At 39.3% G+C, this 27,470-nt stretch overlaps 1 long non-coding RNA gene across 1 annotated transcript; it reads left to right on the forward strand.

Moving 5' to 3' along the window:
* Nucleotides 1–1,846: 1,846 nt before the first annotated feature.
* LOC108246384 lies at nt 1,847–27,361 on the forward strand. Its single transcript, XR_005232692.1, has 4 exons — nt 1,847–2,740; nt 17,275–17,350; nt 27,093–27,237; nt 27,312–27,361. It is a non-coding gene; the product is annotated as an uncharacterized LOC108246384 (long non-coding RNA).
* The last annotated feature ends 109 nt before the right edge of the window (nt 27,362–27,470 follow it).

Below are 27,470 nucleotides of genomic sequence, written 5' to 3' on the forward strand. Positions count from 1 at the left end.
AAAAAAAAAAAATCTGAATGTGAGGTCTAAAACGGAGCTATGAGGAAATGAATGGTTGAGTGGCTAAATGATTGAAAAGGCACCGAAGCTGAAAATGTTTGCCTCAAGTTTCCTGCCAACGCTTAACTGGCATGCTGTCAAAAGAATTGTGGTGTACATAAACAACCTGCCCACATGTTTTTTTGGTTTTTTTTTTGGTTGTTTTTTGTTTTTTTTGTATCAAGCATCCATCATCACTTCATAATAGTTTGAGAGCAATGAGTCCTCTCCAAGGATTTTTCTTACTGTGTTGCTGACTTTTCTGACATGTGTGTTTTTTTACACCTGTCTTATACCTGCTGTATGAATAGATATATTAGTATTCAAACACTGACTCATTGGTGTGTTTAGCTTTCCTAAGGAGTTTGCCAACAGTTACTATTACAAAATTACAATTCATCGCTAGGTTCCTTACACCGGACTGTGATTTGGTAAGGTTGAGTAAGGCTGGTCAAGATTATAGCTGCAGCTTCTTTATGTTGAGAGAAAACCAGCTGATAGGGGAGCAGGACTCCCGTGGAGGGGTTTGAGGCAGGTCTGACAAGGCAGGGTGCCCCCATGGCAGACCCAAAGCCTACCAAGGCCAATAAATAGCTCCAAAATCCCCCAGGAGGAGCTGAAAAACTTTGCTGAGCTGATCTGCTCAGTCTGCTGGCCCTGCAGACCAGGCTGAGCTGCCAAAAAGTGAACAGATAGATGGATTTCTGCCAGAATACAAAAAAAAAAAAACAAAATACCCTCAAATGCACAGGAGTGTTTTGTATTGGAATGATGTTCTGCTGACAAGTACAGCAAGAACTACTGTATAGCGCAACCATAACACAACTCTCATCATTTTGTGGTCTTGTTGTCATTTCTATTCTCCTTCCTGCTTGATGTTTGTCTCCTATCAGCTGCAGAGTTTCGTGAGGTTTACGTAATATTTTTGAGTGACATTTATTTATTTATTTTTTTTATGTCTGAGCACCCTCTCAAGATGTGCCACAGCTTGCCTCGACATCTTGGCAGCCAGCCAGCACTTGACATACTTGAGATGATTAGAGTAACTAAAATGCTGATGAAACCTGTTCACTTTAACAAGCTATCCTTTGCAGCCTCAGTGGAACTTTGAATGTCACTATGTGTTGGCTCCTTTTAGTGCTTATTTCTCACACTTTTCAATTATCCTTGACTACGCCTTGTCTCTTTTGGCTTTAACAGTGCTACGATTGTATTTTTCCACAAACATAAGAAATTTAAAGATTAAATGCTTGCGTTACATTGTTTTTTTTCCCCCCACAATAATCCTTCCTCAGGGTCACAGCAATAATTAACTCTATATTAATCTTCTGGTTTGGATACTGATCTTGCATCTGGTTGCTATTCCTTCTCATGTCTTTTATCTCGGGGCTGGTTTTAATACGCTGGTAAAAAGATCCATGAGTGCACTTTATCAAAGATAATATCTTGCTTAATTAGATTTAATATACTGCAGACGTCCTATATGGACCTGAGCATTCGAAACACAATTAGAGCTGCATTTAGGGCTTTTGCATTGCCAAAAGGGGCAGGAAAAGAACATTTTGACATGATATATTTCACTCATGAGGAGCTGGAGCGGCTCGTTGGTCAGTGCCACAGCCTCGTTATCTCGGAGGCTGCAGGTTCGAGCCCAGGTTTTTTTCAGGAAGGGTGTTTGTTGTAAAAAAACAAACAACCAAACAGTTCCCAAATGTTCGATGTGACTTTGCTCGCTGCGGCAACTCCTGCAGAGGAGAGCAGCCGAAAGAAAAACATCAACTTCTGGAATTTCCTTGGGGGGGGGTAATAAAGTCTCATCTTATCTAACAACATAAAGCTTATGAGTTCAAGTATTTAAAATGTTGTTTGTTGGTATTGGAGAATACCCAAGGGCTGCACGATGAAGCAAGTTCGGCATTACAATGTTGTTTTGATCTCGGATGAGAAGGCAAATCCCCAAACCATATCTAAGATAAGTATCAACACTGTATATAAACCTTTTATCCACCTTCCTTTGTGAGCCTACTGTAAATTTCTTTTTTGTAGGTTTTTAATAAATGGGGGGTTTTGACATGTCTTCCACTTAAATGCATCAATAGTGCTCTTCTTACTTCACTCAAGAGGGACTGGCTGTTTTGACTGAGAGCTATGAACATCCAAAATTATGATAAAACTGAATTTTGATCATATCACTCTTCTTTAACTAAAACAAATGCTCCAACAGAGACTCAGATCCACCACTATGCACGCATGGTTGAATCCGACATCATCGCTCTATATGCACGAGTGCTCTTCAGATCTCCATATTTGCAAGCATTATGTTTCTATTCAATAAATGTGCAAATTATCTGCAACTCCCAAAGCTTTGAATTTCAGCTCCAGCTTCCCGGGGGGGGGGATGGAACTGCCTGCATTTTACAAATCAATCCTGTTGGTGTGCTTCTTGAACAAAGAGCCCATTGGCGAACATCTCACAGTAATTATTAGTTTAGGGCTACAATGGGCTTCCGTTCCAATAAGGTCTTGTTTTATAACAGATCGAGGATGTACTCCAGCCGAACCCCCCTCATTAAGGACGGCACCAACCAACCCTCATACCCACCAGGAGGTGTCCTTCAATTAGCCAGACGCCTGTCCTCGCTCCACCATCAAATGCGCTGACGTTGAAAGGGACACTGGATACGTTTGGGAACAGCAGGCGGTGAGCTGCTTTACTGTAACCAGAAAAGACATAAGAAAAAAAAAAAAAAAGTCTTTTACTGAAGCGAAAACTCGAGACCTTATCGACCACCTTAGCTGGATTATTTCATGGTCTTGTGCATTATTTAATGGTCATCTTTTAGTCATATTTGCAGGATTATCTCAGCTTCCTGAGCGTTGCACCTCTATATATATTTAAAATAAAACGTGCTGCACCATTCCTCCCCCATTTTAGACAGAACTATTCTACTGCCATAAACCTATAAGGTAATCATGCAGACATTTCAAGGTCCCCTTCAGACTGAATGACAACCCCGCAGGGCTTTCCATGACCTATTAGAACGGGGCAGGATCACAGCAAATTTGTAAAACCCTCTTCATTTCATTTGTATAATTCAAACTTAGGCCCTTGTGTAGTTTATTGGGCTGGATTCGTAACAAAAATATAGAATATATAGGAAAACCTTGGCCTTTCCTTCAAGAAAAGGTAATAACTGAATGGATAAGTTGTCTGAAAAAGAAACTGCGGGCTGGCTTTGATTTGCTTTGTTCAAAACCTAAAAGACATTAAAGAGTTAGCTGTTCCACTTATTAGAGCAGCCCAAACTTCTATTCTCGAGCTGTAACAAAGGGAACATTTCTCTAGGTAATCTGTCACAGTTCCAAGAAAAAAAAGAATCCCCGGCTTCTTGAGCCTTTTGAGGAGTTTTCATCCTTGCATCAGAAATCAGCATCCCCCTAACTGGTGACATGTTCTGAACAAAACTTCCTGTTGTAACGTGTTGGTTCAGACACACGTCACCCGGCTGACAACTCACCGATCTTATTATCTCTGTCACCGAGCACTCACTTCTTCTCAGCGGCAGGGAGTTTTTTTTTCTGGGCTTGGATGTGTTCCTTGTTTTGTCTGACAGACTCTCTACAAAGGTAGCCTAGCTTGTGCTTTGGCTAACGGAAGCGAAAGTAACACAAATCTGAACTGCTTTCCAGTCAGTGGACACAAACTGCTCAGCCCGAGCCAACAGAGCTTTTGGCTGCACTAATTAGTGGAACAGATAACGTCCGAAGCATCTGTATTCATAGCTGCTATGCATTTTGTTGTTCAGAAATATTCAACGCACAAAATACTTCTAGCTGCTTCTTTTCCAACCCCTCTTTGAATTTCATTAGAGTAAAAGCGGTGTTTCAGAAAAGAAGTTGTGTAAAACTTGCATTCCTTGATGAAATGCATATCCCCTGCTACCGTGAATGCCAAAATTTCAAACAAAGATCTCGTGGGATCTGTTTGCACTTGGAATATCTGATGGGGATGACTCAGCTACTACCGCACCAAATTTTAGCTCGGTGCATGTCAAACTCACTGAATTTGTAATGAGTTCATGAGTTTTGTTTTTGGTTTTTGCTTTGTCTTGTTTTTAGGGATTTTTGTATTTGTCTTCTGGGTTTTGGTTTAGTTCTTTAGTTCTTGTCTTTGTTTTTCATTACCCTTCAGTCTGCTCCTACTTTCCAGTCACGCCCATCTCCATCTGTCTTCAATGCTCATTACTCACCTGTGCCCACTTCTCCTGATTTCCCTCTGTCTTTAAAACCCGGTCACTTTCTCCACTACCCTGCTGGTTCATTGTTCATTGTCCCTGGTACGTCCATGGTTTGTTGTTTGTCTCTGGTTACACCTTGCCCTGTCTTGCCTTGCCGTTTTGGATTTTTTGTTATAGTTTGTTTTGCTGCCACGTCAGCCTTTTGTTTTCTAGTTTTGTTCATTTAAATAAATCAGTTTTTATTTTAAGATGAGTCTGCGTATTGGGTTCGCCACGCTTTCACCACGTCATGACAGAATTATAGCCATTCATTGGTTTGGTAAGTCTCATTAGCTGTGGCGGCCATCTTGAACTGGATTCACCAGTGCATCCAGTGACGGCTTCATGGCAGTTTCATTGGAATCCATCTGGTGCTTTATGAGATATTTTGCAAACAGACAGGTTTGATAACGTGCCAAAATTTTAGACAATAATCATGCACAATCCATTTGCTGTCTGGGTATATGTTAGGGATGACTCTCAGCTAATACCACACCAAATCTTAGCTCAATATCTTCAAAACTGCTTGAGTTGTAGCCATTTCTGTGCGGACTAAGTTTAATTAGCTGTAGCAGCCACCTTGAATTCAGTCAAGTCCAAAAAATAATTGGTTGTAGATGCACATCCGATCTTTAATTTCTGTGAGTTTCATTAAAATTTGTCCAAGGATTGATGAGATATTTTGCTAAGGGACAACTGAGTGCACAAGAACAGGAAGTTGCATGACTTCCCACCTTTTTTTTTTAAATCAGTGAATAATATTATTCTAAAATGTAGTTTCTCGTACGCTCAGAATTATTCAATATAAAATGTCTCATGGCAACATGGATTTCTCTTTTTGAAGCTCAGGTGTGACGTAGAATAAATAAATAGATGCTGCGGATCTTTATATGGCTTTTCTGTTTACTCACTCTTTTTCGAAATAAACATGAGCTGGATGGTTTTGAAAGGGAAATAAAAAAATAATATAATTGAGGTGCCGCCATACTTTTTGACTGCCGAGCCTTCCCACACAGCCTGAGTGAGAGCCGAGGCACGTGAATGTAATCAGCGAGGCAGGCATAAAGTTTATAGCCTAAGCCGCAGCTCGCTGAAGCCGCACCGCTTCTCAACTCGAACCCACTCAGATCAGAGACATAAAACAACCGTACGGCACTACACATTCCATAACCTTTCGACTTAATGCAACACACGCCGCGTCGCAATTTAACTCTGGCTCGCGCTCTATGCACACGCATTTTTCGTGGTTGTGAACTCCCTGCATGTCCAACCTGCACGGAAATTCTTCACCTTGCTAATGAGTGCGGCGACTGTAAAGAAAGTTCTACTGCAGTGCCTTAATCATAGTCATTAGTGTGTCAAAAAAAAAAAAGGTGGAACTTTTTTTTAAATCCCCATTTAAAAAAAAGTATCAACCTGCACTTGGCTTGTAGAACTTGAGTCTTTTGTGTTGTTATTTTTAGGCGTTACGCTGACTTCCTCCCATCGGGTCATTGCTTTGTCCCGACAGACTGCTCCTCTCCCTTTCTTTTTGTCTCCCCTTTCTTTTATCCATATGGGAATGAGGCTCCGGAGCTCGCAAATAGCTGCTGGAGAGCGTTTCAAAGCATTCCATGTGGTCTGTTTCGCAGGCTCGAGTCCAAGCTGCCATAATTTTTTGTCATACTGTTTGAATTAACGTAGACCCAGATTCCGCTGCCAGTGTTGGCGTCAGTGGTGAAGTGGAGCCACTTCACTTGTTTTTGGGGAGGAAAAAAAAAAAAAAAAAGGGAAAAACAAAGTTTGTACATTCCTTTTTCTGACACTTTACAGAGCAAAGGTCTTTCTATTAAAGGTAGCACAGCTGGTTTTTAGTTTGTGTGGACTGTACTGTTATACTCGAGGCATCGTTTGAAAACTAAAGAAAACCAGTACAGTGTAGGTGAGACGGGTGCTTTTGTTTTAATGTGTTGCAATTAGATTCAGTGCATTTGTCTTGTTGTATGCAGAACACCAGGGCATCATTATCTACCTCCCCAAGAGTGAACATTCATGTTTTATGCTGAAAGATTTGTCCAAATTCAGCTGTAATTGCGTTGGTAAATTTAAGATGGAAGCCGACAGAAACTCCATGGATAACATTTGCATGGCTACATCACAGCTTCTATTTTAGGCATGTTTAGCTTCCCTTACTTGGTTCCAATTGAGCAATTAAATACATTTAGACAATTCTCGAACACATTGTGCAAATGTGTTTCATCTTTGTGCTACCAAATAATGACGTTAAAGTCATAAGTTAAATTTCATCAAATGTGCCCTTTGAACACTTTCTGCTGAATTTTACTGATTTGAAAAGTAAAGTGCACAGTTGACATAGAATTTATAACACTCTAATGAAGTTGGATAATGGCTTACTTTACTCACAGCACTGGTCTGAGTGCTCCCCTTCACAAAACACTTTCTAGCCAGGCCTGAGAAGCCCTTTCCCCCCAAAAAACAATGCGGGTTGATGCTGTTATGTCTTTGAGCCACCAAAGAAGGTATTGATAGAGCCATAACAGTCAATATATGTAAGAGTAATCCGGCATTATGGCTCAAGGGTTTGATATAGAGATGGCAGACCATCTGTCATCGCTGTTTCAACGCCGCATACGCGGTGCCTTCTATAGTGTATTGATACCAGATCATAAAAACTCACATTATTTCATGACATGGCTGGCTATATTTACACTACACTGACTCACAGGGTGTTTTCAGTAAACCCCATTAAAGTTGGACATATTCGAAATTTCCAGTTAACCACCATCAACCTAATTATACCTAATTGAGAACTGCCGATGTTAACGTGAAAGTGTAAAAACTGAAAACCCGTCAGAGAACACAAACACTGTCATCACGACACATTCAGCAAGAGCAATCACAACAAAGCTCAAGGCAACAAAAAAAAAATGCAACCTCTACTTTTGATTAAGTTAAAGAAAACCGTCAGCCTTAAAGTACCCAAAGCAGAATATTTTGTTGTCCTTGCCAATGTATTCACCAATGTAGTGCTGTTGCATCAAAGCTTCCCTTTTATTGCACTTTCCAGCACAGAGGTTTATACAAACAAGTAAGGTTGAGAACTCTAGCACACTTTACACTTTTTCTCCCCACTTTGTTCCAATCATAGAGTGGGGAAAAATAAACCAATAACCGGTGCTTTCGAAGCAACAAAAAGGACATTTAGAAACAAGCAAGACATGGCAGCAGGAAAAACACTGATTAGGTTAAATATTTCCTCCATTAATTTCTTAATGAGGCAGTAAAATAACATGACAAATCAGCTCAAAAATCAATCTATCAACATATTTTTTTTTCCTAAACCGTCTACCTGTTTACTCTATTGTACACAAAATGTCATTACCCTCTGGGTCTTTTCAAATCGGTCATACAGTGATCAGAATAAAAAGTGGCCATCAGTGTGCTGTAATGGAAACGGAGGTTTTGAAGTTTTTTGACAAACAGTTCCTGCATTCATGATGCTCCCCGAGGCAATTTGTCCAAGCTTGCAACATTTCCTGCCAACTTTCAATTTCCACGCGTTACACTCCTCGCCATATGTTGACTATTGTTGTTGCACCCAGGTGTGTCCACTTTGAATCGGCACCTCGCCGCTGACACGAGCAGAAATCTGCGAGACTTAACGTACTGGACAGATGGTGTCCCATGACTACGCCAAGACCTCATCAGTAAAACCCAGTCGAAAGCAGGTTCTTGTCCGCGGAAATTGCACAGCTGTACGCTCGATACAATACACCTGCACAAATAATACGGAAGTAGGTATTTATTCAGTCGTTTCTGATTATATGAATACCATTATCAGTGAGCCTGCTCCAGCTGAGACAATTATTTGGCTTATTGAAAAAGACGCCAAAATCTAAACATGCCATAAAAATAGCCAAGTTGTGTCAGCTGGTCTCGTTGCTTGCGTCAGTCAGTGGACCCCTTTTTCCTTTTTCACCTCTTTGGTTTTCAAGGACTAGCCCCTTCTCCTTTCATTTCCCACATTAGCAGAGCAGACCCTCGCTGGCGTCATCAGACACAGATTATGCCATTTTAGCGCCACGCTAGGCTCATTATTGATTTCTCCTGTTGGCATGACGCCATCTTGGCTGTGAAACACTGGCACCGAAGCCTTTTGTGTTCACTCAAACAAGCATAACAGCGCTTCAGCCTCATCTGAAGACTTTTAAATTGTAGTTTTACTCAGGATCGGGGCTTGAAGTCAACCTCCTTTCCTATTAGGGAGGCTAACCTTATACTCTGCAGAATGCCTTCCCAATTACAGTGACTACTGCTGATGAAATGGATAAGCAACATGGTGACTTGTCATTTGGCCAATTATTCTTAATGAAGCGCCACAGAGAGAAGGATAACTGTGTTGTGCCATGCAGCGTTTGTAATATCTGTATAGGGACAGTAGTGTAAGCGTTTCATTTGACTAATCCATTGTTTTTAGCATCTTGCAATCATTTTTCACAGCCTGTGGCGCACACTGATCAGTCACATTATGGTGGGCTCAAAATAGCTGGCAACATGGGATTGAGATGTAAATTTTTGCAGCAGTACCAGGATTAAGATAGAAATGCAAGTTATGACCTTTCCTTTGGTTTAAATGTTGGTTTAATGGTATTTCTACTTGCATATTACACATATTGCGACACTGAAATTGCAATATGCAACAGCGAAACATAACCAGTTTACCAAATATCAACTGAACTCAGTGTTTCATAAGAGTATTAAAAACAAAAACTGGCATCATAAGTGTTGAAAAAAAGAGTAGGAAAAGAGCTAAAAGCTAAAGAAATGAATTTAAAAAAAAAATTTTTTAGTTAAATTGCTTGCTGGATGCCTTTTTTCACAACCTGCTTTTATAACGCCAACGCGTTTTTGTTTTTTTATTGTGCCAGAAATTGTTCAAAGATAAGACATCCATTGAAAATCATTTCCTGTATTTAGCAGCATTTTCCTAAGTGAGCATTTCTAATTATAACCCCTTCATTTTCATTTTGTTTAAAACTAGTTATTACTTAAATTTTACACAGATTGCCGTACGTATAATGTAATACTGTATGCAACATCAAACTGTCCTCAACATAACACCCAACATAACAGTACTTGACATTAAATAAGGCAATAAAACATTACAAACAAGCAAATTATCAGAACAAAATAGTATAAATGAGACATATGATCATATCAAAACTAAAAGTAAAAATAAAATACAAGAAAAGAAGTCTAATTTTTATGATCTAATGCCGAATGGCTACATTTTTACAACTTGCTAGCTAGCAACGTTGCTCTGACTGCTCTCAAACCACTGCAACTTTCACCACACCAACATATTTGCTTTACTATACCAGAAACTGTTCAGTGATGGGATATCCCATTTAAAAAGTAATCTATCTATCTATCTATCTATCTATCTATCTCTCTCTCTCTCTCTCACTAGTGGAACCTGAAATGCATTGGAAAAGTTAAACAAATGTTATTAAACTTATATTAAACTTCAATAAAACAAATATCAGAGCAAAAACATTAACTTTTTTTCCTTTTCTGATTTAACTGCATTTAAATTATAACATAAAAAAATAAAAACAAACATTAAGCAATTTGAAACAAACAAAATAATCAAAATTTTACTATCAACCGAACAACGTGTCCTTTTATTTATATATATATATATATATATATATTCTCCTGCAGCCGTGACTAAACTTGGACTGATTTGCTGAGTGTGGCTGCTTTCCTTGTCAACGGTTTGCTTCACATTTATACATTTAGACATATTCACAGCTGGGAGCTGCTCAGCACAGACAGAGCCTTTCATTTCTGACTTGCGAGCAGCTCCACTGGAGCATTTAGCAGCTAAGTGTCTTTCTGGAAGGTATATCACTGATCTATCTGGAGGGAAGTACTTTTTCACTTACAGTTGGCCCGGAGCAGATGAAACATCAACATTTAAAATGCCTTCATGCTCCCTTGTACCGCCTCCTTGTAACTGCTGTTTGTGCAAACACTGAGTTGCTACTCATTGTAATTTGTCTTCTGCTAATAAAATTACAAGTCTGCCCCTTTTTTTTTTTACATGACTCAACAAAATTGTTCGTGCCATGAAGTTCAGACTCATGTGATGCAAAAAGCTCGAAAGATTCGGCAGAATGTGCAAATGTAACGACGTGCTTCTTGGCTTTCTTTTTCAATTTTTCCTGCTTTCGTTTCTCAGTTTCGGGTTGAATTTCTCCACCTTTAAGAAATTCTAGGCATGGCTGACAGCTGTTCAACTCCAGTGCCCATGATGTTTCAGACAAGATACACGAAATTTAAAAAACAAAAAATACAGTAAAATCAACAAGAGCCAAGAAGGGCTCGAGGTGTGTCTGTTGATTTACAGCAAGTTACATCAGATCAGATCAGTTTTTCAGTTCAGAGCTGTAGGTAAAACCTCTCCTATTACAAAAAAAAAAAAGGATTTTGTCTAGGATTTCACGAACATTCACGCATATCTCATTTTTGACTTTCGTGAGCACCGAAAACCTTTTCCACTGTTTCCAAGTCTATTGCTGAGCATGACAAATTTGAACATGTGGTCCAGAATTTAAAAACACAATGAACTTTTCAATCCACTCACAGTGCAAATGTGTCAAGTGAACAGAGACGCAGTAAAAACTGCTTGTTTAAATATCAAAAATATCAAGCATAAAATATGATGGAATATGTGACACTTTTCTACTGCGGTGTAAATGTCAGACTGTGTCCGTCTTGAGATGAAAGAAAGCTTTTATTCCGTCACAATGCTTATCAAGAACACTCATCACACAAGAGGATGGGTCTTTGTCAGAGCTGGAGGGTTGTGTCGGGGGAAACGACGGTTTGACCTGGCATAGGAACGTCTCATATTCGGACTATTCTGAAAGACATGTCCCCATTTATTTTACCTCAACGAACGGAATATTTTTGTTGTAAGGCAAGACACTTTTAGCAGAAAAGCATTGTGCCAAATCACTATTAATTTCACAGCAAATTAGGGTCTTTGCTCATGTTTTCAGCAGTAAGCAGCTAAAATCAGCCGACTCATAACTGAAGGACAAGAAACTTCCAAAATCTACTGGACAAAAATATAAATGCAATACTTTTTGTTTTTGTTCCCATTGTTCATGAGCTGAACTCAAAGATCTAAGATTTTTTTTTTCTGTGTACACAATAATCCATTTTCTTTCAAATATGGTTCACAAATTGGTGTAAATCTGTGTTGGTGAGCCTTTCTTTGCCAAGATAATCCATCCACCTCACAGGTGTGAAGGTATCAAGATGCTGATTAGACAGCATGATTATTGCCCGGGTGTGTCTTATGACATTCATGTCAAATAAAACCATTTAATTGCAGCTTCTCTTTGTCGTGAGTCTCTCCAGGTTGAACTAATTTCGATGTGGTTTAAAGTCCGAATGTTGAGACGAAGAGCGGGACACCAAACAACGTCAACATCTGATGGAAAAATCCCAGCATTGTCACATTTGAGTCATTCCATAATCATCAATGTTCAATTTAGAAGGATCCCAAGGTTTAACAAGAGCACAAATGCTGTGAAAGTTAAATTAAAAAAAAAAAAAATCTCTATTGCAACACACTGGGTTTTCATAACATCGTTGCATCATTTTATTTTCAAAGATGTTCTGGACCGTTTAGGCCCCCAGTGTTTCTAACACCGCCTCGGCTTGGTGCACATGAAATTAAGGTGAATTCTTGAACTATAAGTAGCATATTGCACTGATTGGAAAGTTAGTTTGACTCTGCGTGTCATGAAAGTCTCAAAAGCAACACAACTCCCCAAAAACGAACCCCCTGCATAAAAGAGCCAACAGGAAGGCTGGAATATTACTGCAGGAGTGAGGCGACGATTTGGGGATTGGAAGCAGGAGCTCAGGTAGGCGTGAAAATTAGGTGTTGCAGAAAGGCAAGAAAATGCTGAGGACTCCTGCAGATAAGAGAGGAGAATGGTCAGAGAGACCGCGGATGTGTGACAGAGCAAAAAAGGCTTCAAAAAGGTTCTAAATTGGCCTGATTCTGTTTCCCCTTCGGTGATCTTTCCAACCCTATTGGTGCACATTTCATACATTACAAACTCTGTAACTTTCAGGTTCAGCTGGACCTTTTAAATACAGTTCCACTTTGCTATCTGTTGCACCAGAGTTACATGTATTTTCTTTCTGAACAACTTCATCAGCTAATGGCAAACCGCCTCATCTCCATGGTGCACACTTGCATCCAAAACAATATTTCAATATGAATCCAATCAAGACATTACTCTGAACAAAACCCCCTTTCCCCCTCCCCTGTGTAAACAGCATTTAGCATTTTCTTATTTTAATGTTTTATGATTATTGTTGTTGATTTTATGTAATTGATGTTCTGTTGTAAGTCTCTTGTAAATGAGATTACCAGTCTAAATAAAAGTAAATAAATAAATTTTCTGATTACTTCACTTGGAATAAGGTCATAAGTAAGCAATGATGGAATGAAGCCATGCGAAGTATTCGGATCTTAATGGCATTAAGTCGAGATTTATACACCATAATCGCACTAATGCTTCCTACCGAGTTTGCTTTTTAACGCACGCCCTTAGCTTCAGCAATCACGCGTTCGGGTTGAAGGAGAAAACTGATTAAAGCTCGGTTATTTAAGAGAAATGATTTTTGTCCTAGCAGTGGAAAATGGAAAATGCTTACAGGTCGCACCTTTTAGATTTTTGTGCTCTCAAGCCACCAAAAGGAGCAGATCGCGGTCCCGAATGCTGCAAAAAAAAATCGTTTTCGTTTCAAAATGCAAGAAACTAATTCAGTGTCATGAGAAGTTCTATTTTTTAACGAGCAACAAGACCATGAAGAACATAATCATATTAATTTAAGAATTTGTATGCATGGTCTTCTCATTGACATGCAAATCAAGCAAGTGTTATTCTGCCCGCATCTTGATTTATTATGATTCCATGTAACTGAATCAATGCCAGCCACTGTTGCAAAACAAACTGTCATTTTGTCACTTGTTTTTCTGGTGAATTAGGTGTAATTTTGGTCAAACGTGGAAGGTTTCGAGGCGTGACTTGTAAGGATCTGCGCTTGTTTGTCCCACTGAGTCAAACATTTACCCCATGTTGCTAAAATTGTTAAATAAAACAGGCAAAAACGAGGTTTAAAACCCTGAGTCATGTCATTCAGAAATATATTATAAAAAATATTACATTTGAACTCGAAATGATGAATAAGTTTTCATTAATAAACAGCAAAAAAAAAAAAAAAAGAGTATCTATTTAAAATGCCTTAAAATTTCATGACTGCCAACTACGTTGTTGCCCTTTGCCGATTCATCCATTCAATAATATGTGAATGCTAATGATTCATGTTTTTCCTTTGACTGCGTCTGAAATCCAAACATTGATTTGTACCTTTTTTTTTTCCTCTGCATGGCAGCGCCAACAATAACATGAAGGGAAATCATGGACATCTTTTATCTGTAATAAATGGTTCTCTGAAGTGACAGCCAGTAATCCAAACAAATTGCATTACCTCAGTCTTCCAAGCAAACTTAATCCTATTGAAAAGGCTCTTGTGTTATTTTGAATAGCATTGCGTTTTGAGATATCCAAACCTTAATGGTAAGTTAGCTGGCCTTGGGAGCTGCTTTTACTGCAGCTAAGTGCTGTGAAGAAAACACTGTAGATAGCTGTTGTCACAGTCTTTGAAACTAGTCCTAATTAGCGTGCGTTCATAGGGGACTGTCCGAAAGCTGAATATTCCTAGAAATTTCAAAGCTTTGCGATTGGGCTTTCCTTAAACTGTTAATTTTAGGGAAAAAAAGCCCTTTTCAGTTCAGTCATTTGGCACCTTTTTTAAATTGATGTATTCCTTCAAGTTTTGTAAGAAACCCTCTGCAGTAAAGATCACCCCACCCACTTATGTGCACATGCACTTTCAAAGACAAAAAAAAAAAAAAAAAATGCTTGCGTGCACACATTAACCACCGCCGAACAACAGAGGCACATGCATACACTAAAAAGATGCACACGCTCGCCCACTCTTGCACATTCACCCACACGCTCACGTGTACACGTGACTTTGCACAGGCAGTCAATGGGAATCGTGGGCACCGCTTGTCTTTCAGGTGGATTTCTTTAAATTTGTACAAAACAACACGCTGGCAACAGACGTTTTTTTTTTTATATATAATCAGCTCATTTTCGACATTCAGCCTCCCGAACCAGATCGTCGAAAACTTTTATCTTTAGCCTCGTGTATTGGGGTTGGTTGTGGAGGAGTCCTTATTTTCATAACAAAGAGGTGGGATTTGATGTGGACAGAAGTGAGAAAAAGGGATTTCTTTGGAGTTGCAATCACAGGTGAGGGATGAAGGGGAGGCAGGATGAAGAAGATGGAAATGAAGAAAGGTGGCGGCGGAAGTGACAAACTGCTTGATTTCTTTCCGTTTAATTGATTTCTCCATGTGCCGTATTTATCTTCCAGCTGCACGCTGACATTTACTCAAGCATACTTGCAGACATTTATTATCAACCTGGCCCTTTTGGACCACCCTCTGAGGCTTGTTTAAAGCTTGGCCGCTAAATACGTCAGCCCCAAGGGATGGAGGGTTTGTTATAATGCCCAACAGTAGCAGGGAACGTAAAATAATCTGAGTCTGTGAGTACAGTTAAAAGTCAAACCTAAAGTCTGTAGCCGTCAAAGCAGAAAGTGGCAGCATCTCTGCTTCAAAGCAAAATATACTCCAGAATAACATTAAAGGAAAATGGAATAGAAGGCATATTAAAGGCTTCTTTTTATAGGATGCTGTCTCTGTTCTCCTGGATACATTAAGATATTTGATATTGTCTTCGTGCTGGAGACAGTTAGGAAAAAAAATTACTTTAGGTGCTTCAGAAGGTAAATAATAATAATATTTTAAGCATTTGTATATTCCCTTTTTCCATTAAGTCTTAACGGTTCTCTTGCCATATTCTGTCATTCAGTCTAAAGCCTTGACATCTGAGATATTCAGCGAGTTCATTTTATGTTTTCAATACTCAAAATAATAAATGCAAGCAAGTAAGAAAAATCATTCAAATGTCTGAAACACAGGTGAGGAAAAGTCACAGGATTTAATGACATGAGAGTCGTGAGAAAGCTCTTTGAAAGGTATTTGTTTACCGTCTAGTTCTAATGCACTTAAGGCATCACGACTATTTGGTTAGCTTTAGGAGCAGATTGTGCCTGGGTTTGAAAGACAGGTTATCCATATTCAGTCAAATACAGGCTTAAAAATACCTGATTTTTTTATGTTTAACACACACATTGAGGACTTAGGAATGACCAAAACGAATCCTGATGAAAGTGCAAAATTAAAAATAAAACAATATCCAGATTCTAATAAAGTTTGTCTCTCTTAGGACGAGAGAAAAGCAATTTTGTTATGACTAAGGCTAATTCCAAAATGTCTCAAGATGAAAAACTTTTAATAGCTGCATGGTGCTGACTGCTCTGATCAAAAACTATTTAAAAAAAGAGGTATTTTCAAAATAATCTGAGCTGTTTCGGAAACTAGAGTCAGTCAGTCATACAATTGCCTGTATTTTTGTGAGTTTCTGTCTGCAAAATATCCCATGAATCACTAAACAGATTTTAAACTCTCAAAGTATGTCATAAGGCATGGAGACAGAGGTGAACCCAGAACGCAGACTCATAGCTGATGAAAATGAAAAACTAATTTATTAACTAAAGAAAACAGTCAAAACAAAAGGGCTGACGTGGCAGCAAAACTAACAAAGACAAAATCCTAAAACGAGAGACAGGGCACGGCAAGGAGCAAGACACAAGTAGACAAAACAGAATGATCCAGTGGTGTGTGGGAGAAACGGACAGGTTTTTATAATCAGGAGGTGATTGGAAAGTGGACACAGGTGAAGCAATTAACCAGACTAGAGACAGGTGTAGATGGGCGTGGCAGGAAGGCAAAAGAGTGACTGGGGAGGAGTGAATAGTGACAGCAAACAAAAACAGGAAAAACTAAACTGAAACAATAACACAAACCGAAACAAGACAATAATCAAAACAACAAACTGAAATTACCAAACTATGACAGAAACAAGACAATAATCAAAAACAACAAACTGAAAATACCAGACTATGACAAAGTAATCATTGGCTGTACAACTGATTGACTTTGAGCCAATTCAAATAAAAACAACCGCCTTAGCAAACACAAAAATCACTGTAACTAACTCATCTTCACAAATGGAGCTAAAATTTGGCGTGGTAGCAGCAGAAAGTCATTCCCAACATATACATCTTTGGTTAAAACTTCATGGAAAGTGGCGGGTGATGGGTATTCCTTAAAGAAATGCATTTCTTTTCTGTTTTTTTCCCAAATAATTTCATGTCATCATTATATTAAATAAACATTTGGCCATCAATTGAGATCCCTTCCTGCCCCAAGAGGCTGAATACCAAACCTGTCATAATAACTTTAAATTGACTAGTTGTAAACCCAGGAACTGACATATAGGAAAGTTTTAAAAAGTTTATGTACAATATAGACCAGGGGTGTCCAACCCTGGTCCTCAGGGCCACCATCCTGCATGTTTTACTTGTTCCTCTGCTCCAACACCTGATTTGAATCAGTGGGTGATTAACAGGCTTCTGCAGAACATGAAGAGGGGATTTAACCTCTGAATCAGGTGTGTTGGAGCAGAGAAACAAGGAAAACCTGCAGGACAGTGGCCCTCCAGGACCAGGATTAGACACCTCTGATATAAACAGATTAATATTACAAGTTGTTTAAAATTGGCTCCAAATTTAACTTTACTAGCAAGAAGGTATGACTTGGCTATGATTATGATAAGGTTTCAAACATATTACTGTTTGATTTTTTTCCTTTTAACTCTTTTTTTTTCAGGTTCTAAGTAGAAAGAAGTTGGATCCAGGTGTCCAGAGGAGTGATATGATTTGGTGATGGAAAGTGGGTCAGGCAGGTAAGTGTTTCACTAAGTATTTTTGTGATACAGAATACCAGCTTGTTTGAGTCTGGGAGTTCAGAGGAATCCAGGAAGAAGAGAGAGTTCAGCAGTCTACAAAGGTATTGACTAAGATACAAAAATAACAAAAGCCAAGGAATGTACACAAGTTGGCTGCAACGATCATTGTATGGTGGTAGAGTCCAGCACTGAGCTGTGGTCAGAGCTCGTCTTTATAGCAGCAGGGCAGATGAGTAAGTGTTCACGGGTGAGACTGTTAGATCAGGAAGTGAAGGTCTGAGAACCTGCCAGCCCACAGCTCTGCCTAATGGAAAATATGGGGAGAAACACAATTTTTTTTATACTCAAGAGTCAAAAAGGAGCTAGAACTCCAATAAGCAACCCAGGTTTACCGAAAACAACAAACAATGCAGGTTTTACCCCCACCACAATTCCAACCTTAAAACATCTGTGTATATATCACCATTGCTTTGTTGACAAATCTACGGAAGTATATATCTCATTACTTGATAAAATACTCTTGCCGTAACGTCATTCTTGGATTGGAAAGATCCAATAAGAAAAGCCAGTATGACTGACTGTCTGCCTCATTTATTAGAGTCAACACAATGAAAACGAATAGGCACCTCTTGTGACTCCACTTAAAATAATCCAAACTAATCCCTGGAGTTTTATAAGAGCAGACTATTAAAAATCAATTAATCTTTTTTATCTGTTTTGCCTTTCTTTTGGTGTTTTCTTTTCCTTCCAACCAAATTAGGAATACTTTATTTGACTGAAGAGCGTATCTCAGTTTATCAGTTTCAAAGACACTGACATTAGTGAGCCTTGAGTCTTTTCACTTATTACTCCCATTCTTTAGTCATCTGCTTATGTTTTATACTAGTGCACTCAATGGCTGTATTTGGGCAAAAAATGTCCTTTTTCTAACACTGCCAGTATTGATATTGGGAGGGTCAACTAAGGGACTCCGCTCATATCAGCTTTGACTCAACACAAGTTGAATATTTTAATATCGCACCCAGGCATGCCAAATTTTAATGGCTGCTGCTTTATTTTAATCTTTGCTGCTACATTTGGAGTACTCAGAAACATCCTTAAGTATGTATGGGTGTGTATGGGTGTGTGTGGGTGTGTGTGGGTGTGTGTGTGTGTGCGAAGCGAGGGACGATGACATGACTGCACTCCAGCTGATGGACTAGTTGTGTTCATAAATCATGAGTACATCTCATAAGATCAAGTTTGGTCTAAGACCCTGGGAATTTAAAGCACAATGAGCCTGCTTGCATGTGTGTATGTGTGTGTGTTCTGTCTCTTCAGATTGAATTTTTAATCCTTCTCTTTGCTGATTCATCTGGGAAAACAGGCATCGGTCCCTTGTTGCCAGATATAATATCATCCTCCAGTGTCGGATTTTTTCTGTGCTGAGGAACGATATTAGATAATTAACTCTGCAGAATTAACTTGGAAGTCTTTTTTGCGGAACGAATGCACGGCTGCTGCTGTTTGTTTACCGAGCCTCCATGTTTGCGGGAGAGGAAAATACAGCGAGGTGATGAAGTGGTTTGAGAAACTGACACATCACCTTCGAGCGGTTTTCTGCTCCACTGCTCCCCCGAGGAATGTTGTCCCTTCTTTTTTTTTTTTTAACATTTTATGTTGAAGATTAAAAAAAAAAAACAGAGAAATGACACACGTTCCCGAAGCTGTAATTTTAACCATGAATCACTGATGAATGGCCGGCATCCGGTAGTTGCAGGTGGTGACACATGGTGGCACTTTTGGCACCGGAGCTGCACTTTCATTTCATCAAATGAAGACAGATTGCTGACACCATGCTCTCCCCTTTTCAAAACTCCAATCACTTCAGACCCCTACAGGCAAGTATAATTGCAGAAATACAGCCCTGCTTGAGCCTGAGCATGTATCACACGCTTTTTGTCGGTGACCTCAGAGACCTCTTAATCATGTGTCTAGGCTTGTTTTTATTTGAATGGGGGTGGGGGGGAGTATACCTAACAGTGTTTCTAATGACATTTTTAAAATCTATGTGGTTGGAGCACAGTTTGGATCAACAAACACCCTTTTTATTATATTCTTTCATCAGCCGTAAACCCAATGAGCCAAACAGTTACTGTCTTCCTGAAGATGCAACTTATTCCTGACTTAAACTTTTTATATGCTTATGGTTGCTTAACATATTTATCTGAGTGAAATGCATTCTGAACTTCACTTTACCAGCTGTCAGCAGACTTACAAATAAAGATTTGTTCCTTCGAAGGGGCTGAGGACAATGATACCACAACAAACATGGTGAGAAAAGACCACATTTAATCAGTTGTTCTCACACAGAGGACTGATTTTTACTTTCGTTTTAAACTTCATTTATGATTGATTGTTCCACTGTGAAGGGCAGCTGGTCCCTATCCAAGCAGTCAACATGGCTTTGGACTGCAGGATAAAAACTGGAGGACCCAGAAGATGGGGAGAACATGCAAACTCAACCCATAAAGGATCTGAGCCAAGATTTAAAACCAAAGAGCTTCTTGCTGCTAGATGACAGTGTCTTTTAGTTTTGTTTAGGTAAGAAAAATAACTAAGGTACTTAAAAGGTCAACACTTCAAAAATAATACAGTACTTTGTTTTATTGTTCCTGAGGTTGGCACAATCCAGAAGCATTGAATCTACATTGATTTACAGTATTGAGACCAAACTGAAAGAGCTCGATGTGAATGACATTGATTTAATGATTGCAGCAGTACAGTAGTGGTAATTTCGCTCACTGTTATCATACCCATTTTTCCATCAACTTTTAATTTCACGTGATTCCAAGAGGTCAACTCGTCTCAGTCAGAGGCTTGTGTCTGAATAAGTAATCAGACTGGATGATATACGCCTTCCGGCACGCAAATTGTAGTCTTGACACTTTAATGCCCATGTAATAGACTTGTAACAGGTAAATTAGATGGTTGAAACAAATGATTGCAATTGAATGTAACGTTTTTTGAGTGGTTCTGAGCTGCACCGACACGCATACAATGTTGACTCAATTATTTTTTTTATTAATTTGCAGTTCAGGCTTCCCGTGCCACGCTGGTTTTTGTTGCCTAATGACGTCCAGTTTAGCCGTTGGTGGTGGTTTGGATATCAGCAGATTTCTTTTTAAACTTGGGCAACCAGCTGTGGATTATCCAGCCTTTGTAGTTTTGAGTAATACTAGTAGTCAATTGAACATATTTATCAGTTTAAAAAAAACAAAAACAAAACCCCAGATATGTCAGGTTTATGGCACCTCATTAGCTTGCAGACATCCTTCTCTTGCTACACATGACCGGAGGTGTTTTATGCAACATTAAGGCCAACGCCTTATTCCAGTGAACTACAAAAATTGAGGTTCTGCTTGCCAACTCATCACTAATGTCTTACACTGTAACTTTTAGTGGAAGTTGGAACACAGCAAAACAAAAAAGCTGGTGAAACACTTTCCAAAGATGTTTTTTATCTACAATGTCTGTGTGTGTGTGTATGTTCGATAGACAGGCTGCATTTAATAGCCCCATTTTAGCATGCAGTTTGATGTGACATTCTCTCTCATCTGAACAGAAAAAGAACGGTAGGTAGTGCTGCTTTAGTTTCTGTGATGGTCCTGTATTATGTACAGAGCAGGAGTTGTTTTGAACTGGGGCCACCTAGCCAGAATGGGCATAAACTTAAAATGGTAATAAATTTAATTGGCAAATATAATGGCACAAATGATCAGAGCTCTCTGTGGTAAGCGGATTTAAGTAAAACAAACTAGAAACTGTTTATGTTGGGCATATTTGTGACACAATTAGTCCAAAAAAGTAGGTACATCCAGTTATCACCATGAAACAGGATGATCTCCCTCTGCTTCTCCTAATATGTTTGCCTAGTTCTGGCTTGTGAATAAGCTGCTCCATGATCTGCATCTAGTTTTGCATGTCTTCAGCAAAAAATAACCCATCTGGATACAGCACAAGGCATGGCATCAGCCAGCCCTGGCTCGATGTAGCCGTAGGACAGCCACAGGAACAGTTGTTTTTTCAGTTGGGGTTTGTTTTTTCGCCGGATCCACATTGGCTCAGTTGACTTACTCAAATGCCCGTTGGCTTTCTTTTTCATGTTTATGCTCTCTGCCTTTCTTTTTTATCCTTTCTTCCCCTTCTTCTTTTTTAAACTTTTGCTTTGTTTTCTTTGCTGATCCTCAGGCCACAATTCAAATGACAAAAAAGAACCCCCCTTTTTTGTGTTTCCATAGTGATATACTCATTACGCACTCATATACACTCATTGTATGGGCACAAACAATGATGACAACATATAGCACTTATTTACTTATTTATATTTACTTGACCAATTTTTTATTTATTTTTTATAATCAGAGAACAGGCTGTGGTACTTGTTAATTACCACTTAGTTAATTATTTACTTTGGTCAAACAAAATTAAAAATGTTCTGTAGTATTTTACTTTATTTTCTCTCATGTAAAAGAAAGTCCATCATCTTTTACCCCCTGGTGGAAGCCTGTCGTGTATTTATACTAATTTGCATATTTATTTATCGGTGGGCATAGAGGGCGGTCCATGCTAAATTCCATGCAAACTGGGATGCATGAAGAAAAGATGTGAGTGCACTGTTACATACATTTGAATACTTTTTTGCACACTCACTTTTCAAATTTGGTCCCGAGGCTAAATTTCATTATGAACGCTGTGCACGTTTTTGATACGTGAGGCCCTGTTCTTTCTAAAATAATTCAAATCTAACGTCAAGTGTACAAATGCAAACAACAGATTTCACCATGTCATTACTAACAAAACAAAAATGTAGTCATAATTCTCCACCCTATGATTCAAAAGCTTGTTAATCACCTTTAGCATCAATAAGTTGAAGTAGTAGTTTTAAGACCATCTGTCTCTTACATCATTGGAATTTTGGCCCACTCTTCTTCAGTCTTGGTTCAGTTCATTGAGGTTTGCAGACATTAGGTTCCACCACAGCATTTCAATTAGATTGAGTGACTCTGACTGGACCACTGTGACACCTTCATTCTTTGTTTTTCTTTGTCTTTTCATTCTGTTGTTAATTTGTGCATGAGATCCCTGTCTATGACCCAGTTTCTGCCATGATTCAGCTGTCAGACAGATGGCCTCAGAATACTCTGGAATACAGAGAAGTTGCTGATTGGCTCAGTGACTGCGTGGTGCACAGGTCCTGTGGCTGTAAAACGAGCCAAAATCATCACCCTTCCACCACTGTGCTTGACAGTTGGCATGACATGCTGCTTTGTTTTGTGTTTTCACACATTTCATTGTGCACGATGGGTAAACTTCTCTACTTTGGTCTTATTCTTTCAAAAGACATTGTTCCAGATATCTCGTAGTCTATTTTGATGCAACTTTTCAAACCTAAGTCGTGCTACCATGTTCTTTTTAGAGATAAGAGGTTTTCTCTTGGCAACCCTTCCAAACAAGCCGTGCTTGTTCAATCTCTTTCTAATCGTCCTGTCACAAACTTTAACATTTAACCTGCTAACTGAGGTCTGTAGAGTCTGAGATGGAGCTCTTGGGTTTTTGCAATTTCTCCGAGCACTGCACGGTCTGACTCGGAGGTGAATTTGCTGAGACATCTACTCGTGAAAAGATTGGCAACTCTCCTAAATGTTTCCCACTTTCCCACTGAATAATCTTTTTCACTATAGAATGATGGACTCCAAATAGTTTGGACCTTTCCCCGATTGATAGACACCAACCGTTGCTTTTGCAACGTCAGTTTCAGCTTTTTGTGACTTAAATGAGAAAAAACATAATCCGTAGAGGTTGCTACAAACAGAAAAAAATGTAGAAAAAAGATGCCAAGTCAACACTTATAATATATTTACAGGACATATTCTGTAAAAACAATTGTTTTTTCTTAAAGTTTAGTAAAACTAAGGCTTACATAAAGCACACATAAACATAACATTACATAAAGCTTATTTGCTAGATTCATTTATAGTCTTAAGTACATAAACTTTTTCAAAATAGGCAGGCTCACTGTTTATGTAGGAACTTTTTTAAGTAACACATGAAAATGCAAATTTATGAAAATTCATGGAAACAAACGAACAGAAAAAAAAAGATCAGTTCTGAGGAGGTTTATTTTTTGTTTTGTATATCAATGAAAAAATGTGCTTTTCATTATGACAAAGATTTGAACTTGACATGAATTTATGATTAGACAGATTGTGTAAAAATGGAACAACTTAAACTCCATTGTTACCTCACTGATAAGCCTGGTAGCCAAGAAATATTTTTCTGATAACAAAGTGCTTAATTGCTTGACATAATGACTCAGGTTTTTATCTAAATAGCTAGAGACCTATCTCGTATACTAACATTTATGAATCTACAATTAAAACAATGTGCATTGCAGAATAGCAAGCAGAAAGCCACTATTATTCAAAATTCTCTTTTCTACAGTTTGCAAAAGATCACATGTATGGGAAACATCTGTACGTTTTGAAACTAAAACTATAATTTCTGACTCGAGTGTTAAATTCGGAGACAGTAAAACACTGTATGCAAAATGTATTCAACACAATACACAATTACACAATGTATATTCAACACAAGCAATTTTCTTAAAAAAAAAAACATGTATATCTCATACTTAAGGCTGTTCCGTTCATAGGACTGGCAGAGATCTGCAATGGATATTAGAAACTGTAATTCTTAAACTATTATTGAGAACTGATTGCTTTATTTTTAAAAAACTAGAACATTTTAGTAGAAAGAATTTAATCCTAGAATACAGCAACTTTAGTGTGCAACTAGTGTTATACTCTGATAATCTAAGATACCTGATTGTGGCTTTTTGCACCAATGGTTGTACCATTTGACAATATTTCTTCAACAAAAAGAAATTTGACTGTTAAAGGGTTACATACCATTTGATAGTTGTTAGTTATTTATGAATGAGGCAACAGTAGTTGTTTAGTGGGAGAGCAGTGTTCATCAATAAAAGAGGAGCTTTTTCCCCCTTTCCCCATGCAAATACAAATGCCTGAAATCCCACATTGCTATAGATTTGCCTATCAGTGTGAATATGTGTATAAATCGGGATGTGCACTCAGTATAGAACATAAATATGATGTGTGAGTGTGGCTTGTATTCTAACGCGCTTTGAGTTGTCAACAAGACTAGGAAAGCCTCGGATAAATGCAGTCCTTTTATCATTACTGACTGACGTGTTCGCATTGATTACTTGTGTTTAAAACTGCCTTGAAGAACATAACAGACAATAAAAAGAGTCTCTGCACTCTTGGCCCCAATCACTTGAAGAAGGGCGCAGAGAGACCAGAGCATTGGGCATTGATTGCCAGAATGGAAAGATGAAAAATTCTTGGGGCTCACCACTTCAATGAAACTTTCAACAAATATTCTAGTCATTTATTTTCCAGTCACATTATAAGACTCAAATCCTTGTTTTTAACAAGACTTAGTCTCTTTTTGAACCTATTCATTGCCACCAAGCATGTAAAAAGTCCCCAAATCTCTCTTTTCACCAAATCCCAGAGCGGCGCCTGTTGTACATCTGATCCCTTTTGTATGACGGCGTAAGAGGACCGGGGGCAAGCAGACAACAATGTGGAGAAAGTAGCGGATATATTTCAGCGCAAGGGGGTAATAGGGGCAAGTCATAAACCTGTAGAGGTTTAGAATGGTACATATTAAAAACTGCCTGTGCGGAGAATGCAAGAGAGGAATTTGAAAGAGGTCATGTCTGGTCACTTGCAAAGACTGCTTATCAGCTATCTTGAGACGCTATCTGTCACGCAACTGGATAGACAGGAGACTTCTTTGACTTGGACGGCATTTGTGTCACTCAACAAGCATGCCTTTGCTGTGGCTGTGTCTCAGCAGATCCTGCAGCTCTCGTCTTTCTTTGATTCCAGTCCTTTTCATTTGGATATTTTCGCCCCGCTATGAACACTTTTCTCCTTCCTTAGCCCCCTTTCTTCATTGCTGTCTTTATTCTTTCTGTCATTTTCTTCTGTAACACTACCTCTCTCTCATTCTCCCTTTATGTACATGATGTTGTGGACAGCCCATGAACTTGACTTCAATTCAAGTGTCATGCATCTCCCTTCACTTTGATCAGACGTGGCTATTGTCTGCCCTCTGAGGCACGGTCTGGAATTGCCTCCTGATATGCCCCCGCTCCGGTAAAGTGAGATGTGAGCCCCCTCTGTGCTCTGGCAAACACAGGGGGCTTTTGTGTGTATATGTGGCAGTGTGTGCAGTGGGTAAAAGAGGGGAGAGAGTGCAGCAGCGAGAGCGCATTAGCATGGTTTGCTAGCCTGCACACTAATGCAGACTGAGGCCCTATAATGGCCCGGGTTCATTCAGAGTCACTCTCCCACAGATTTCGGCAGCCAACATTCTATATGGTGGAGAAAAAAAAGGGGGGGAGACCCTCGGCAGATCTCTACGGCTGATTAGGCTTCCCTCTTCGTTGTATTCCATCACAAAGAATGACCATATCGAATTTCCCATGCGCCACAAGTATCACTGTTCACGCAGTCATAGAAACACCCACGCCATCTCATAGTGGCCAATTAAATTAATGAATGGATCGTTTTGATCCAGAGCCAGTACGATTCCACCACGTCGACTCTTGTCAACAAAAGCCTAATTATTTTTTCTTCACTGCCATGTCAGAAAAGGGAAACCACCGCAGAAACATTGACAATGCTCCTCTCATTATGTCAAGTATTATTTTTTTTTTTCCTTCAGGATCTGCAAAGTGACATTTTCAAGAACGGAGGGGGGGAGAAAAAAAAAAAACCTTGCATCTGATTAAAGAGTAAGGAAAGGAGGGAGACACTGAAAGAGAGAAGGTTTGAGTGATTCAGTTGAGTGCTTGGATATGCCTGGGGTTTAAGAGCTTTAAGAAATACAGCCAAAATGAATCCGGCAGTGGAGCTCAGAGGGAAGGCTCCCATCCAAAAGTCTATTATTTCCCAGTAGTCATTTTAAGAAGCACATTTCCATAAGAGTAGAAAAAATATGAAAAATATAAACTTTCATAAACTATTAGAGCCCACTGACTATAAAAAGTGGATTATAGATGCATCAAAAGAGCTTTGAACTATTTTTATAAATGCCAGCTGGATTAATTAAATAGTGGGCTTTTTACCCAGTTTCCTTCCTGATGTTTAAGCCTATATATGATATGCAGTTTTAATAACTGATGGGATCTCCGATATTAGTCCTTATAGGGGCACATTTAAACACCTGTGCCTGGCTACTTCCTTTAGGAGTCGTGACATCAGATCATCTGCCTCCATCTTAGCCTATGCCAGGGGTAGGCAACCCTGGTCCTGGAGGGCCTCCATCCTGCATGTTTTACTTGTTTCTCTGCTCCAACACACCTGATTCAGAGGTTAAATCACCTCTTCATGTTCTGCAGAAGCCTGTTAATCACCCTTTGATTCAAATCAGGTGTGTTGGAGCAGAGAAACAGGGAAAACATCCAGGATGGTGGCTCTCTAGGACCAGGGTTGCCTACCCCTGCCCTATGCCTAGCCTCTGTTACATCAACCCTACCTTTAGGAGGTGCCACACTAGAAAGCTGCAGGAGTGAAAGGCAAGGCTTACAAAGTGGTTTAAAGACTTGCTATGATGTATGCTCTGGAGTTTATGTATCGTCTTGTTTCTGCTGTCTCGTCTTCAGAACATACTGTACGTCATCACACCAGACTCCCTTCCACCTGCTGTCTACTCTCAGTACAGATCACAGAGTCAGCTATATACATCATAGTTCACGAGGACTTCTGCCTGACCTCATCTGTCAACCTGTCTATCACCACTGCAAACAAGTAAGGGCTCAGAGTGTGAGGATCTGGGTTTTGGTTCCGCCCTCTGGGCGGCGCCACTAATTATTGTTCCACAGGTGTTCCTTATACCACTGATGAGACCAGCCAGGATTTAAGCAGCAGGCGGTGATCAGACCTTCGCTGGAGCATCGAACCTACTGGGTTAGATTCTCCGCCTCAGCGTCTAACCTGAACTCTAGTTCCTAGTGTTAACCACGTTCTTTGTTGTTGCCTGT

The sequence above is a fragment of the Kryptolebias marmoratus genome, linkage group LG23 (genome assembly GCF_001649575.2).
Source record: "Kryptolebias marmoratus isolate JLee-2015 linkage group LG23, ASM164957v2, whole genome shotgun sequence".
Classification (NCBI taxonomy): Eukaryota; Metazoa; Chordata; class Actinopteri; order Cyprinodontiformes; family Rivulidae; genus Kryptolebias; species Kryptolebias marmoratus.